The sequence below is a fragment of the Protopterus annectens genome, chromosome 1.part0, assembly GCF_019279795.1.
Source record: "Protopterus annectens isolate FY-2018-M chromosome 1.part0, PAN1.0, whole genome shotgun sequence".
Lineage (NCBI taxonomy): Eukaryota > Metazoa > Chordata > Ceratodontiformes > Protopteridae > Protopterus > Protopterus annectens.
The window spans coordinates 1,844,793,239-1,844,811,521 of record NC_056725.1 but is presented as its reverse complement, the minus strand read 5'-3'; positions in this window follow the sequence as shown (position 1 = coordinate 1,844,811,521).

Genomic DNA, 18,283 nt, shown 5'->3' with positions numbered 1-18,283 from the left:
TATATAATAAACTTGTGATTCATTTGTTTTATGTCTGATGAAGTGCCATGTTGTAGGCATGAAAGTGCTTACATTTTAATAAAATGTTTGTTTCTGCCTGAGGTCCTGGTGGTCCTGGAGTACTTTTTGCTAGTAACTGCAAGTACCTAAAGAAACCTACAGATTCATAATATTAACTCATCTAATACAATACAACTGACTCACCTTGGCAATTCAAAGTGGCTACTAGTAAAAAATAGGGAAGAATACCTCTTTTTGCAGTTTAGTATTTATGCTATTATAGTAGGACCATTGTTTCTCCTTGTTGAAAAATGAACATAAGGGAAGAGTATTAATAAATGATTTTCCTCTCATGTGGGATTCAGTGAATAAGAAACAATGATAAATCACCTTAAAGTTGTTTACTGACATTTATACTCAATTCTGCTTCACATAGGGATGCCCATTCCTATTCCTTAAAAGATATTGAGTATATAGGTTCATAGGTAAGTACTCAACTAGTTGCCCTTGTGGGCTATTTTAAACCTAGACAATTTCTTGTTTAAGAGGTAAATACTTCAAGCATTATGTCAACCTCCACCCCCTAAATTGTAAGCAAAATGTTTTTGAACCCTACATCAGCTGTCTTCTTTCTCTAAAGTCACTGCACTTACACCTTGTGCAACAGTGAAAGTTCAATGTATAAACATTTGCTAACAGCCTGGGGCAGCCCACTAGACCCAAGTGACCCATTCAGGACCAACCCAAGAATATTGTCTGGTGAAGTAACTTGACAGAGTCACATAGAAGACAAATTAAGGCTGAGGGAATCAAACAATGTACTGCAGGAAGCATCTCTAACAGTACATAGCCTTACTCAGATGCGCCAAGTTCATATCAAACAGTGCTTTCCACACCTGTCTGCCTTCAACTGCTGCCATGAAAATAGCAGTAACAGTAAAAACAGCTTTTTATGCCGTGCTACACAAGTCTCAGTACAGTTCACACAACAACATGATATAGTTCTAAAGATGTTACTGTCTAACTACAATGAGCTAAATGCTATCTGGTACACAACCTTTCAAGAAACAGCAATATGGGAGTGTGTGACCAAGATGCTGACTGAGTAACAGCAACTTTTATCAGCTCTGTTACAGTTTGATTTTTCCTGACAGGAAATTTATTTTTTTAATTATACATTTTATTTTTGTACAAATAATAACAAGTAAATATATCTAGTAAAGGAATATTAAAAAGAATAGTTTAATTTTTAAATTTCCTGTCAAAATAGCCTTTGGAAGTTCTCTGTCTTCAAATCCAACATGAGCCACTCAAAAGGAAATACTCAGGACTCTTCATTAAGGAAAGATATACAGTTTGTTCTCACCAGTCTACAGGTGATCTGTTTTAAAATGGATAAAATGGACAATAAAATTGAGAACTTCAAAGAAAATACTTCAAGACAAATGAAACAACTACAATAAATATTAAATCAACAAACCCCCAGATATCAGGGATAGAGGATGCTATGAATGATTTTGAAGGACGACTGACATAAAATAAGCACAACCTGGAATTTTTACTAAAACAAAACACCTTGCTGCTGGAAAAGATTGATGACTTAGAAAATAGATCCCACAGGAACAATATAAGAATTTTTGGATTACCCGAAGGCATAGAAAATGACAACATGACAAACTTCCTAACAACTTGGATTCCTAAAACCCTTGATCTCCCAGAAGGTTTGTCTTTTGGAATTGAACATGCCCATAGATCGTAATCAAAAATAACATCTCTCTCAAATAAATTAAATCCAAGATCCACAATTGTAAGATTTTTCTCAATGCAAGATAAAGAAATGATTCTAAAGACAGCTTGGGCAAAGTCCCTTATTAAAATCCAAGATCAAATAATAAGGTTTGATAATGACTTTTCAGCTGCAGTAAAGTCTAGAAGGAAAACATTTTTACCTTTAATAAAAGAACTTAAAAAAATGTTAGGTCAGAGCACACCTGCTCTTCACAGCTAGACTAAAAATCTTTCTCACAGATGAAGCACAAATCTTTGAAGACATGGACAATGCTATAACATAAATAAAAATGAAAGAGGTTCTAGATAAAACAGAGGAAATGGAATGGAATAACAACACATTAAAGAGACAAGCAGAAAGGAATAACTGGAAAACCAGTGAAAAAAAGAAGTTAAAAGAAAAATTACTTAACTTATCTATTTGCTTTTCAGCTAAACATCAAATAATTAATAATGTTCCTCAGTTAACAAAGCTTTGCAAGTAAAACTTTCATAAAGAAAAGAAGTACCTCAGATTCAACATCTATTATCATGATATATAAGGTAAATTTAGTTATTTAACATTATGTACGTATGTTACAAATTATTTATAAAATCTCTCAGTTTAATGCCACTAGGGATACATATTTGATAATACAAAAGCAACCGTTTCCTCATTTCATCCTTCATATAAATAAGTCTTATTAAAACATCTTATAAATCTTGACTTATTAACACATGATAAAATCATTAATATCAAAGTTCATTTGCAGTAATGACATCTGATCTAATAGAAAAATTCTGGTTCATATATGTGTAATGTAAAATCTAAACAATGTGTCCTTTACTGTTCAGTAAATTTGGAATATTTACATAAAAAAGGGGGGAGCATGGTTTCCAGGTTCATAGATTAGTACTAGGCAAACTGCCCTTGCAAGCTATTTTAAGTTTAGCCAATTATACCTTGTGAGCCTCAAACCCTGTACTTTGTGTTTGTAAGGCAAACACCTTAACCATTAGGCCAACCTCCCAACCTGCCTTGGTTATTGCCTTCAAGAAGGCAATAACCTTCTTGAAGTATTGACAGTAACTGTATAAGACATATAATATATAGATGCAGCTAGGAATAGAAAATATATTTAGGAGTGAAACTGCAAGGAATGACTGCTAGCACATAGTTTGTTGTACATTTTAGTAGTTCGTGTAAGTTCTGGTAATGTTTTTAGAATGATTACTGCAAGTTAGGTGTGGGTATGTGAATTAAATGCTTTGTGAAAGTACAGATGCCCGCGAATATTGCAGTGTGCTATTTAGATAGGTTTGAGGCTTTAGAATCCTAAAACACTGCATCTGGATTTGCGATTAACTTGTATGCCACAAGAAAGAGAAAAGCTAGTTAAATATAGCCCTTACCTTAAGCAGCTTGATAATCTTTTAATTCCCGCCACAGTCACGAGGTAAAAGCCTCGATTAATAAGTAAATCCTTGAGCACTGAATGCACAGAGATGAAAATGACAACTTAGCATTAAAATCGGAAACTCTTCCGGTTACCACAGCAACGTCCTCACATCCTATACACTTGTACGAACACACAAGCTGCTATAATACAAGGATAAATCTTTTAAGCTTTTTAGAAAGCATAATTAATTATTTTAAGATGCTAATAATATATAAATTAACTGTTCCTTCTTATGAGATGATCTCATAATAAAAAAGAAAAAAAAAAACAGAAACCGATCTTGTCTAACAGAAGACTGCTAATGTCTTACAGTCGAAAGAAGCTATTTAATAGATAGTCACATGAGATGTACAAACATTTTAAGAAATTGGATCAACTAGCAAGTGATTGTATATAGGACAGTGTCCTAAAAATGTTTTATAATTAATTTGTTTATACTACTGCTGGATTATAGAAATACAGTATGAACAGAATTTTTGAATTTAATCACTTTAGAAATACATGGTTAAAAGGGAACAGTGGTAAAGGGGTATGGACTTGATGTTTTGTAAATTATATTCTATTATTTTCTGTACTAAATGATACCTTGAATATTTCTTTAAGCATAAATGTCATAGCTTGTATAATTTATATATACAAGTTTAAAAAGTAGGACACAGTCATATACTGTCCATTCTTAAACTGACTTATGGTGAAACTGTGTTTGCTTATTCTTGATTGACTTATGTATAATTTCCATAATATAATCAAAAATGACTGATCACACTCACAGTATTAGAAACACTATAAAGTAAATGCTTCTCTTATATATTGATATCAAACAGCCCAGAAGTTTACATACTTATATTGTATGCCAAAAACAACAGGAGGATACTAGTTCTATTCCCATGTCGGGAACATGGTATATGTTTATATGTACATGATGATTCTAATGTGAAGGGAATGGGGATATTTACTTTTGAGGCTCTGATTTATAGGTCCTTGCTTATGCACTTATATCCCATGGATATTAATTGATACATAACAATGACATTATTTAGATAAGTGACTAATTTGTCAAACTAAACTGAATTCAAGCCAAGACATCCGAATATTAATAAGGTGATAATTGGTACATTACATTACTTTCCAAAGCAACTCCTTTTATTACATATGTAAACATCATATCTGAGACAAAAGCTTTGGTTGGCAAAAATAACAAGGAGAAGAAGAATCTGTCAGTGTAAACCTGTCAAGCTTACCATTTATTAATAAATATAAACATTCATAATTCACTGGGAAATTGAAATAGTGACATTTTTGAAGGGTAAAAGAATTTTACAGAAGTAGTAAGGTATAATGATGTATTTGACAATATTGGCTGTTATCATTTAAGTAGTGCTATCATATTCTCATATTTTTATTTTCACTCACTTAATGTTTCAGCAAACATGATGTGTGACAAGGTTTTACTATATTCAAAATGGTGGATATATAATTCATTTGAGTGTTATGATGACTTAGATGTAAGTTAAAATGTTTTTTTTTTTTTTGAGTAAGGAGGCTACAACAGTGCATCTAATTAATACATTGTTAAATATAACAAAAACACATGCACTATATTCTAAACAATTAATGAATTGATATGGCTGGAGGAAACTTGCACTTGATGTATTTACAAATGATTTGTTGACATGTTGATGTTAATATTTTAGATTGTTATGTATAAATTAATGTTCTGATACATTATAAGCATTAAGTGTAAGTAAATAGTACCATTCATTCTCAAAAGTGTCATGAAATAGCTGTCAAATTAGATGTCTTCTATCAGTTTCAACTATAAAAAAGGGGAAAGAAAAGAGATATATAGTGAAAGAATAGAGGTAATGAAAAACTATGGAAATTATGAACACATGATGAGTAAAAAAATCTTAAAATAAAAACTTTAACTCCAACAAACTGAATGAAACTTGGAATTAATAGAAAGCATTTTATACTATTATATAAATGTCTACTTCTTATATATAATTTGCTAACATCTGTTGAGAAGATAAGATAAATAATAATCTATCCTCAGACATAAGTTATTTCATGTTCTAAAACCGATTTGTTGATATATCTTATTAATTTACATGATTAATAATAAGAACGATTATAAAATAAGTAGCAGACTGATGGTTAGCTCCACATTAGTTTCTATTGTATGGAGGGGAATACTTTGATAGTATTCCTATCTAACATATACATTTACATGATACCATCATATAGAGGAGTGAATGAAAAAGTTATACACAGTAAGAATACTACAAAGATTAATCTTAATCTTAATCTCATTGATATAGCACAATGACATCTTTGAACTGCTTATCACTAAATATTAATGTCTTAAATATTGGATGTAAAAGAGGGACCTTATTTAGATACTTAAGAATGCACAATTCTCAGGTCATTTTTTACAAGAGACACATTTATTGCAATATGATATTAACAGACTTAATCCCAAAATGTATACAGTATTAGCAAGTTCACAGTATTCACAAAAATAGAGGTATAACAATACTCTGGAAAAATACCATTCCTACACCTAAAATAATCAATACTTATAAGGATGATAAAGGATTAATGTGTTCAGTATCATTAGAAATTAACAAAAAATATTACACATTCATTAATTTATATTGGTTTCCTGGGACAGGTGTAAAAACTGTAAAGAAACAAATGGAACAAATTATAAATCAATCAAAAGGAAGTCTTATAAATGCAGGAGATTTCAATTATATAACAAAAGAGGAAGACTCGAACTCCATAAAAAAAGAAAACTTTCTCCAAAGAACTTAAAATATATAAAGGCTTAATGCAACTTACTGACATTCAAGATTATGCTAACCCCAGATTCACTTTATTTTAAACACTATTCCCATAGACATGGAATACAAGTGAGAACTGACAGAATATATATAGCTTTAGACCTAAAAAATAATTTAGATAGCGTAATGACTATAACTTGTCCACTTTCTGACCATAATGCAATAACTTGTCAACTTATTTTAAAACAAAACTCTAGGAATCCAATAAGATGAATACCTGTGTATATAACTACCTTAAAAAAAATTAAAGAATTTCTGCAAAAAGAGACTGGGATCTATCTAAAATCTAATAGCACACAGGATACTTCTAAAATATTCATCTGTGATGCATTCAAAACATATATATATATATATATATATATATATATATATATATATATATATATATAGCTGGAGTATATATTGGTATGCTTATAAAAAAACAATGGGATAGAGACCTAATAGAACTACAAAAAAAAAAAAAAATAGATAAACTGCAACTTGAGAATCCAAATACAAATCCAGATAAATTGCAACAAATAAACAAAGTAATAAGTAAGTATCTAGAGACTCTAAATCACAAAACAAAGATAAACTTAGAAAGAATGAAAATTATTAATCATTCAGTCAATCCAAAATATATGCATAAACTAGCTATGAGAACTAAAATATATAATAAGCCTAATAACATTAAACAAATATTTTCACCCTCCAAAAATAGGAATGTCTCTGATCTAGATGATATATTAAAAGAGTTTAAGAACTAGTTCACAAAAATTAATGAGGAGAACAAGTTAATAGATTCAAATGAAAAAATAAAACATTTCTTAAGAAAATATACTAAGAAAAAATGAAATACTGATCAGATAAAAATCATAGATAAACCTATATCAATTACTGATTTAAAGTCACATATTAAAAAACTAAAATTAAATAAAGCCCATGGAAATGATGATATTATCTCTGAATTCTAAAATTAATGACTAATAAATCTCTGAATATACTACTTGAAGTTTTCAACATGGTTAAGAATTTAAAAGCAGTTCCCCCCTTTTGGAGTTATTCTCTTCTCACTACTATACTAAAGGCAGATAAAGACCCAATACAATGTTCATCTCATAGACCAATTCCATTGTTGAATGTTGATTCTAAGTTATTTATGGCTATACATACAGATAGAGTAAAACAATTTCTTCCTTCTTTAATAGATAACAATCAAACAGGCTTTATTTTACGTAGAAACGTATGTGATAATATAAAGAGAATAATGTCATCAATTGATTTGTCCAACAAAGCAAAAGAAAATGTAACAATTGTAAGTCCTTATATTAATTGTGCTTTCAATTCTGTAAACTGGGAATAACTTTCACTAGTATTAGAAGAAAGTGATCTTTCAAATAAATTCATACAACTCATTAATCTTCTATATATTAATTCACAAACATATATAAAAATAGGCCCATTTACATCAGACCCAATAAAGTTAACAAAAGGGACTAAACAAGGATGCAGTCTATAACCAATACTATTTACATTAGTTATTGAACACTTTGCCAACCTTATAAGATTACATAAGCCATGGTGGTGCAGAGGTAGCACTGTCACCTCACAGCAAGAGGTTATCCCGTTCAATTCTCAACTGGAGCGCCTTCTGTGTGGAGACTACATGTCCTCCCCACAGTCGAGTGGTGTTTGAAAGACATGTGTGAATGGGCGTGCCTTCGTTGAAGGTTGGACATTGGGCTGGCACCTCGGCACCATAAAAATTGACTGCCAATCATTAGCAGACCGGTGTTCCACTGTGGCGACCACCAACTGGGAAAAGCTGAAAGAAAAATGACAACAACTGATATTAAAGGTGTGTCAAAGAATATGGAGTTAATAATTAGAATCCAATTATTTGCTGATGATATTCTTTGACTTTAAAAGATTATAATAAATCACTCACAACACTTTTTGCTATAAATGAAGACTTTCCAAGAAAATCTGTTCTCACCTTCAATGAAAATAAGATGAAAATTCTACCTATAAACTAAGATAACACTAATATGCAAGACATTTTTAAGAAATATATAGTAAAAGAAAGACAGTTAACATACTTAAGAATAATTATTGCAGAAAACATTAAAAAGGTAATAGATATCAATTATGAGACTACTTTAGAAAATATTGAAACCCATACAAGTAACTGGAATATGTATTTCTTTACTATGGATGAAATGCTCTCTATTATTAAAATGATTATACTCCCAAAAATGTTATATTTAGTACAATCCCTTTGTTTATCTCCACCAAAAATCCATTATAAAGAAATGTAACTCAGTGATTCTAAAGTCCTTATGGTTTCCCAATAAACCAAGGATAGCACTAAATAATCATCTTAGAGACTGGTCAAATAGGCATATTAGTTTACCAGGCATTTAATTATATTCCATTGCCCCAGTCACCAAAACAATTATTTCATGTTCAAATCCCTACTATACTGCTGTATGGAAATCTATTTTGGACATTTTTTTAACTCAATTGATGTTTTTGAGACATTCTAATAAACGTATATCACCTCATAATTCCATGTATTGGTTATTAAAAGAAAAATGTATAAACAACTCTAACCATAAAACTAACTCTGACATAATTAATATAACAATAAAACATTTAGAACATTTTTACTCAAGAATCCATCTTACAGGGCATGGTTGTTCCTTATTTTCCAATACCTTACACAGAAAATAATATCACTTCTTCCAATGAGACAGTTATGAAACGTTTTAAAGATAATAACTTAATGTATTGGTCTCAATTGACACATAAAGAGAACACTTTATCATCTTTATATATACTTAAGTATAATTTGGAGAAAGAATATTGGTTACATGTTCAAAATTGCATACAATATGTTGACAAAAGAATAGAGATTATAAAACCTACAATTAAAAAAATCTTTCCCAAAATACATTGAAAATTTATCAATATCTATACAGCAAAAAATAGAAACTAACAATATATTATCTAAAATATCTAAAATAATAATAATAGAGATACAATTTATTAAATAATCATACTGGAACTATTATAATACCATAAACAAAGAATTCACAAGTGAAGAAAATAAACAATTAATATTAAAATCATCCAAATTAACAACATCATCACTTAAATGGAAACTGTTCACCTGGAAATATATGCATAGAGCGTTTTATACACCACATAAAATAGAAATCATATCTAAAACCATAACTACTTATTAGAGATGTAAATCAGATAAAAAAGCTGATTGGGAAAATATATTTGTTGACTGTGTTAAAGTTAAAACATTTTGGAAAGAAGTTAATAATTTTTTTATAAGCTCTATTCTCTGACAAATTTACTTTGACCAAATCTTTGATTTTCTTCAATGCCCCTATTCCTGATTGTGTTACAAAGGTGAAATATCCAGTTTTATGGAGCATATTGCCATTTGCAAGGAAAGTAATAACAAGTAACTGGAAAAGCAACATTGTTCCCTCTTTTAAAGAATTCAGAAACATTGTTTTGGAAGTTAGCCATATGGAGATCATTACTATAAGAACAAGAACAACAAGAATCACTTCCTCATATAACTCATGGAAAGGACTAAACTAACTTTTAAACAAGCAATGACTGAACTATGGTATTGACTGGAATAAATATGTGTATGTAATTAGTATGTATAGACACCCTTTGTAAACAGTTATTTTGTTAGTTAACGTGTTTTTGTTCTTTAGTTTCTTATAGAAAAGGAATTAATTCATATTTTACTCTGATTGATATTTTAATTCTTTAATTGTTGTTATGAATCTTTTTTTGTTTATACTTATTTTGAAACTTTAATAAAAAAATTATTAAAAAAAACAGCAATATGAAGAAGCATCTCACAGGGGCTTGAAGGATATTCACATTATTTGTTTTGTTTATTGACATATTGTTAATATTCATATTTACACAGTTTGACAATGGAAAATATCTCTAAAGACCTGAAAACATATATCTGTCTTCAAGTCTTTATTTGCCAGGAAAATACAGAAGTATTATTTATAGTAGGAATATGGTCTAAATGAAACCCATAGGAATACCCTCACTGCATGGAAAGTTAATATAAAATAGAAGCTTTGGATTTAGAAATACAACTTATTCCAAATGGTGAGTAGAACAAATGTGAAGTCAAAAAACTTACAATGCACACATTTCTGCATGTTGCTGGAGAAGAAGCTTTGCAAATATTTAACAGTTTATTTTTCTTAATGTGGTTAAATAAAAAAAATAATAGCAATTACAAGGAAGTGCTGTAGTTACTGTGTGCTCAGGAAACTGTACTGTTTATTCACCATTTGCAGTTTGTAAAGGTACTGAGCTATATAGAGATTAATGATGCATATGTTACAGAGCTGAAGAATCAGACCAAATACTGTAAATATTGTTAAACTGCATGATTCATTAACATGGAAAGAACAGTTTGTAGTATAAGAAATAATCAAAGATTGGCAGGATTTTATAAAAATAAGGTTTGACTTTTTCAAAAGATGTGGTTGTATGTAGAGCACACCAAGCTGTGAAGCTGTGAGTAAGCACTTAATTGAATTAACTTTGGAAAAGGTACAACATAAGTGTTTGGGTAAATGTAAATCTAATAAAAAGATAAAAAATAAGAACAAGAATAAAAATATTTTGTAACATTAATGATAAAAATATTTTGCAACATTAATGGATATGTAGAGAAGAGGCATTGTTTCGCAGAATATATGGCACAATTAAAACTCAAGCTTAGTAGTCATATAACTGCTTCCTCATCACTATATGGGCATGGTGCAGTTTTCCTGGGAAAAACAATCAAGAGTTGCCATCATTGAACTATTATACTTAAAGGTGAACAGTTCTGAATTTTCTGCAGTAGAATCTAGAAGGAGCAGCTCAGGGATAGGAGAAAAGGGTCTTGGGAGCATTAGATATATTCTGATATGTGAACTACTTAACTTCATGAAGAAGAAGAAATGGTAGTTCAGTGCTGAACTGGAGCAAGTGGTGATCAGACCAAGAGGCTCAGAGTTTCAGGAAGGCAGTTTGATCTCTTAAAAAATGGCCCACTGAATTACATAATGTTCACACTGGTCATTTGCCACCACAGTGTAGGTTATGAGGAATGTATTTAAAATTTAAGGGGGTTACAACAAGTGCATATGCTGTTTTTACAATACTAGTAGCCATTTCTCGTGCTGTCTGTCACATTCAAGCCATTATTAGATATGATTAATATATACTGTTTTTCTACTATGCTTGAATCTATCAGAGAATATCTTCTATTGAAGCTAAGACAGAAAAATTTGGGTCTATATTATAACATTGAATTCTACAAAGATTGAATGTTATAATATCGACCCTGTAATGTCGAACACTGAAAACAGCGAAGGTGCAGGACACCAAATTCTTTCCCAGGGAAAGAATTCGGTGGGCATTTGTTGTGGCTTCGCTGTTTTCAGCGTTCGATATGTTGGAACGTTACGGGTCGGGTTCAGGTAAGTGTGCGATTGTGTGTAGGTTAGAGTTAGGGGTCGGGTTAGGTGTGTTAGGGTTAGGGAGCAGGTCAGGTAAGTGTGCGGTTGTGTGGACATTAGGGTTAGGAGGTGGGTTAGGTGAGTTAGGGTTAGGGCGCGGGTGAGGTGAGTGTGCGATAGCAACGGATCTTAGGGTTAGGGTTGGGTTAAGGTAAGTGGATAGCTAGTAGTGTGTGTAAAGTTTAGTTTAGGTTTAACTGTAGGATTTTAAGTGTATGTGTGTGGATTGCTGTTTTTTGTGTGTGTTTGAGTTGTGTGTATGTTTCTCGGAATAGCAAATCTTTTCCCTGGGAAAAAATTTGCTATTCTGATTGTTCAATGTTTTCGGATTTTGGTGTTTAGGGTTCGATATTATAACATTCGATCTTTGTAGAATTTGATGTTATAATATAGCCCCGAAAAATTTGACCATTTAAGCTTGCAGTCAGTTGCATGCATATCAAGGTAGTGACTTCACCAAGGTAGTTAGATAGCAAACTTCTTCCTTACTACCTAACAAAGCTGATAAAACAAAGTACTTATAGATGGTGTGAATGTAATTGCTGGTGTTCTTCTGAGCCTAAAATGGATACATGCTCTTTTCTGAGTTAATTAACTAAAAACACACTGATGGCAGGCACTATGTGAAGTAGTTACCAGCTCTAGCCTGACTAGACATTTGTGACAGCCTGTTGGCCTAACCCTTCTTGCTTGTACCTTTTTCAAGCTATCCCCTAAACTGTTACAGAAAAGTGACCCCTCATGACTATGAACCTGTCCTCAGTAACACTGCACATAAAAGGCATCTGTTTACTGCTAACTGGGTCCTGTCAACAGACAATGCCAGTTCTACACTGAACAAGTACTGTAAAGTTTTTGTTCTGTTAAGTTCTGTTTCCTTGTATCACACTCAGGCCTAATACGTTTTTTGCCTTCACCATACTCCCCCACACCCTCAGACCCCTTGAAAATTCAACACTGGCTTCTCACACTGTGTCTCTTAGATGCATCACACTAGTCCAGCTGTTGATGGCTCTACCTCATTAACAAAGCTACATCTATGGCTATGAAAACAATCTATTCCCTCTCCCTTCCAAAGACCTCACAGTCTGACTAAGGCTGCCATAATGGAATTTAACAGGATTACAATTACAATGATGTTTGCTGCCTTGTCATCACAAATGAAGAACTGAAGACTTGACTATACTATCCTACACTAGCACACTGTGAATAATTTTCAGTGAACTGACTAAAGTCCAACATTCCTGACTCTTCTTTCTGTCTTCCCTCCTTCATCCTCTCACCTGTCCCTACCGCTACAATTAAAAAAATGCTACAAAAACTTAAACCTACCACCCTTGCTGCAGGTAACCTACCAGCTAACTTCCTAAAAACAGCAGCTGACTCCATATCTTACCCTGTTTCCATCCTTATTAACCATTCCATTCAGGAATCCTACATCTCACAGCTATGTAAAGTATCATACATCATCCCTCTTCATAAAGGCGGAAACTCCTATGATTTCTCTAACTACCAACCCATAGCCATCCTAACCCACTTTTGTTAAATACTACAAAGGTGCATTCACTCTCAAGTTATGCACTTCCTAAACTCTAACAATCTTCTCTCTCCCACACAACACGGCTTCTGGCAATACCATAGCACAACTACTGCCCTCTTCTCTTTTACAAATACAGTTAACCTTCACAGAAATAAGAACAGTTTCATATCAGCAATATACTTCGCCCTATCTAAGGCATTTGACATGGTGTCACACACCATACTACTAGACTTCATGGCCTCCCTATCCTTTGCCCCTTCCACTGTAGCCTGGTTTAAAAGCTACCTATCGGACAGACAACAATCTGTCCAGTGGCAGAACAAACTATCTCCACTACGTCCAATCACTATAGGAGTCCCACAAGGTTCAGTAATAGGCCCACTACTCTTCTCTGTATTTACCAACAACCTTCATACCTCCACCCAACATGCCAAACTTATACAATATGCAGATGACTCAACGCTGATCTGCTCCACACCATCACTCACTACCCTACAAAGACTCACTCAGAATCCTTTACCTCAGTGGAAAATTGGATTACCCAGATCCAACTCATCCTCAATTCCAACAAGATTAAATTACTCATATCCGCTCCCAACAAAATTAAACCCACCCATCAACCTTTCATAATCACATCCAAAAATGGTACTAACATCTCCCACACCGACCACACCAAACTCCTTGCTGTAGAAATTGACAATAAATTACTATTCAATGTCCTTATATCACAATCAAAAAGGTCCACAAAAAATGGGTACACTATACAGACATAGAAAATTCCTGTCTTATCAAGCACAGATTGCACTAACCCAAACACACCTACTATCCACCCTTATGTACGTTGCACCAATCCTTACCCATACAAGAAAACAGGACCTTGAACAACTTGAGTCATGCTACAATAAAATTGCCAGATTTGCTAGTAACTACTACACCTTCAAAAAACATCACTGTCGAGCATTACAAGAGCTTAAATGGTTAGAGCTTCCTCAACTACTTAACTATCACAAATTAATACTTGCCTACAATATTGGGAATTATCCTAACAAAACTCCATCCCTAAAAAACTCCTAGCCCAGTACGTGTCAAATTGCCCCTTCCGCTCTTCTGAAAAATCTCTCCTCTGTATCTCTGCAGCCAATAACTCTGCAGGTAAAGCTCTGTTCTCCCACAACATAGCCAGGAACTGGAACAACCTTCCCACTACTCTAACCTCTGTTCCTTCAACTACTCTGTTTAAAAACTCTCTCAAAGCACACCAAGTAAATTCTTGGCTATGCCCATACATCACATAAAACCCCTACCTCATATAACATGTAATCAACTAGCTACTCTCATAGAATTCTGTTGTTATCCTAAATCTCAGGAATCCCTACTGGTAACTTCAAAATTTAATTTTTATGCATGATTTAAGATTTTCTATTTCTGTTAAAAGTGCCTTAAGGCTGCTATTTTTTTATATGTAACTTGTACAGCATGCTTAACTATTATTGTTACTTGCACGGAGCTTTTCTCCCCGGGCCTCCACTGTAAATGGACCTGTGTCTAGTCGGACTATCCCGTAAACAAATGTAAAATAAAATGTGAAATATAATAAATAAAATAAAATAAAAAAAATATTTCAGAAGAAACAGATCAGGCAAAAGATTTGGTGAAGTAGTGCTGGTAAGCCTCAGATATGTGGATTCAGGCTACAGCCATTACCTACTATAAAGGTTTTGGTGAGAAAAAGTTGGAATGGATAATACTGAAGCTTCTGTTTCATGGGTATGGCAGATTAGAGATTTCTTGCATTTACATTCCAACCATCAAATCCATTACATCTCTCAAGTCAGTGTTACTTGTCAGGTAAGCCAACACTAAGCTTAAGAAACATCATGCTAGAAACTTCAAGTTCAATTAGCTTAAGAATATGGTAGCTGATGAGCAAAGAAACACTGAGAATTCTCTTTAATCCAACTTGTCAACTATGGTTTACCTCCATATGGCCAACTGGTGGATGGTCGAACCCAAATGTCTGAAAGGAGTGCGGCAAAAATCCACATTTGGGAACAAAGATGTTGTGAATCGCAAACCCCTGCCCCCTTTTTGACCCATGTTAGCACTCGTTTTGAATGTAGAGTAGTCAGAAATGTTGTATTCGGTGTTTTTTGTGACACTCTGACCATTCGATATGCCAAAATGTGCTAAAGAAAGTCAGACATTTATGGGTTTGAATGCTGTGTGTTTGACTATATGGAGGTAAAATGTTGACTATTACATCTGACCTAACTAGTACTCTCACAACCACCCTGAATCGCACTAATTCCTTACTTCTCAATTGGCAAATAATCTCTCCTGAGATCTTATCTTATTCTTTCTACATGGACAAGATGTCAGCTGGGATGCACCTACATAACCCTGCACATTTGGCACATTGTATCCCTATTTGAGGAGCTTGTTTAAACTGACAAGCCTGAGATATGGAAAGCTTCAGACAACAAAATGGCTAAATTCCTCTAGTGCGTAGTGATTCCTTTCTGGAAATAGAAGCTCTTTTGTAAAACAGAGTTGGCTTACAGCTAGTAGTTCAACATGGTTGAGCAATCATCCTCTTAAACTTATTCAGCAAAAGTAGATAACATGGAAACCAATGTTATCATTCTCAGACTCAGCAAACTCTGCCACATTATTTCTTATTTTAGACATTTTCCTTATAGAATATTATTTTCCTTGCATTACATTGCACAACCTCCAATGTCCCAGTGCAACTCCATTCTCAGCATAACTTTATACACAGCAATAACAACTAACAAGGAATATCCCTTGCAGAAGTGCCTTTGTTTGTTAGAACACAGTCTTGAGGATTCTAAAAAACACACCAAAGCTGGTGTTAAGGGCTGTGCTAAAAAGGCCTGGTTTCCACGGTGTGGTATTTTGTGATTCAGAGACACATTAGCCACAATGAAGAAATAACTCAGTATCAGCTAATTTGCATGTCTCTTAACCACAGTTAAATGCAGCAAATGCAAGTTAACATTGGCAGGTGATGCATTGCATTAGCACATGCACATTCCCTTATTCATTCTCCCACACACAATACACAACTTCACACACAGACACAAACACGCACTCACACACACACACACACACACACACACACACACACACACACACACACACACACACACACACACACACACACACACACACACACACACACACACACACACACACACACACACACACACACTACACCACATAACCCTTACCCGTCCCTGAGTTAAAAGGACATCTGCAATGTGTCCTCATGTTTCCACTAGCCACAAAAATCACAGATGTTTAAACTTCAGTCATCAATATCAAACACTAGAGTTTCAGATTTCATACCCTTCAATACATATATGCTTATGCAAAAGCTGTTAACTTGGCAATTTTCCACACTTGCTATTGGAATAATTAAGATCCATCTCTGATTTTGTGTCTTGGTCTCACCATTAATTCTGGTTTTGTCAACACTACGAGATTGAGAGGTTTGCCTACACTATGAGGTTGAGAGGTGTACTTATACTTGTCCAGCCTCTCACCCACATAACCTGCTGCAGACATTGAATAATGCCCTCAGTCATTGAATAATTAAAAAAAATGCTGCTTTAGTATGTTAATTAGCATAGTTGGTTAATGCTGCTGTTTTCTGCATCATGAATGCAAGGTTTGAAGCCTCTGCCCCCCTTTCTAAGTTCTTTCTTTAATCTTTTAATGTCTTTCTCATGTCACCCCTGCTATCTAGTGGTGGTAAATAAGACTAATATCCATGGTGGGAGGATGCAGGGTTTAAATCCTTTTTTAATGCCTTTAAGACATGCTCAGCAGAGTATCCCTTGTGTCTAGTGTGCTGCCCGATCCACATTGTCTTTTATTGTTTTTAAGTGTAATTAAGGCACATTGTAACAAGTTATCCCAGTTAGATAGATAGTGATTACCCCCAGCCTGCATTATGTATAAATGCTGTTAAGGCATAATGTTAAGTGTAATTGCTAATGAGTAGTGGCTCTCCTTCATCCATTTTATATTTAAGTGCCATCAAGGCATGAGATTGAAAAGTTATCCCTGTTTTGTAGTGGTCCTCCCCAGTCAATGTTGTGAGATACTCTGCTTAATCTAGAAGAGGGTGGAGGTAAGACAGCCCCCCAGCACACACACACACACACACACACACACACACACACACACACACACACACACACACACACACACACACAACTCATCGTCTCTCTAATCCCGCTACTGTGACTTCTCAGGTAGATACACACTCACAAATACACACACATATGCAGCCCCTCACACACAAACATGCACAGGCACCCTAACACTACCTGACCACTAAACTCCTCAGCATGTACCTCTGCTGTGATGGTTGAACATAAGCTTTTGGTTATGTTCATTATCATGGACACCTAGAAGTGACTGTGTTAATTTATGCAGCCAAATGATTCGCTGAATCACTTGGCTGAAAAAATGCCTTACTACAGGTGGTTCCAGTGGAAAGCACATAACTAATTAGCATATGCCTCTTCCCTGGAATGTCACATTAACATCTAGCATAGTCACAGACACAGCCCACCATGGTGTTGCATGTAGCAATGTCCCTGAATATGAAAATGTTACCCCATGATTTACAGTCATTATACATCATGGGTTACCTTTTTGAATTCAGACCAGTATCTGAGATTTTGAAAATGAATTATGACTGTTCAGTGCCATCATGTACTCCTAGTACATAAAAATGTTTATCCTGTAGGTTAAGTGCCTCAGAATCAATTAATTATAACTACCATGAGAGGGCATCATCTCCTGTTGTGCCTGGTGTCTCAATCAGAAGGCAGTTATCTGGTTTAAGGTAGTGCAACAGGCATGTACCTTATTCATAACCTAAGACATTTAGACTTTTTTACTTTATAGAAATGGGACGGGAAACATTCAGATGCTGGAAGAAATCAATTGTTTTTTTTATGACCTTGTATAAAATAAGAAATGATGCATTTTGGTGCTTCATTCATCATACTCTTCCAGTGGCTCTGAGAAGGCTGTCCAAGAGTTGACTCATACCCGAACAACCAAATTTACTGAGTTGCCAGCTTATCG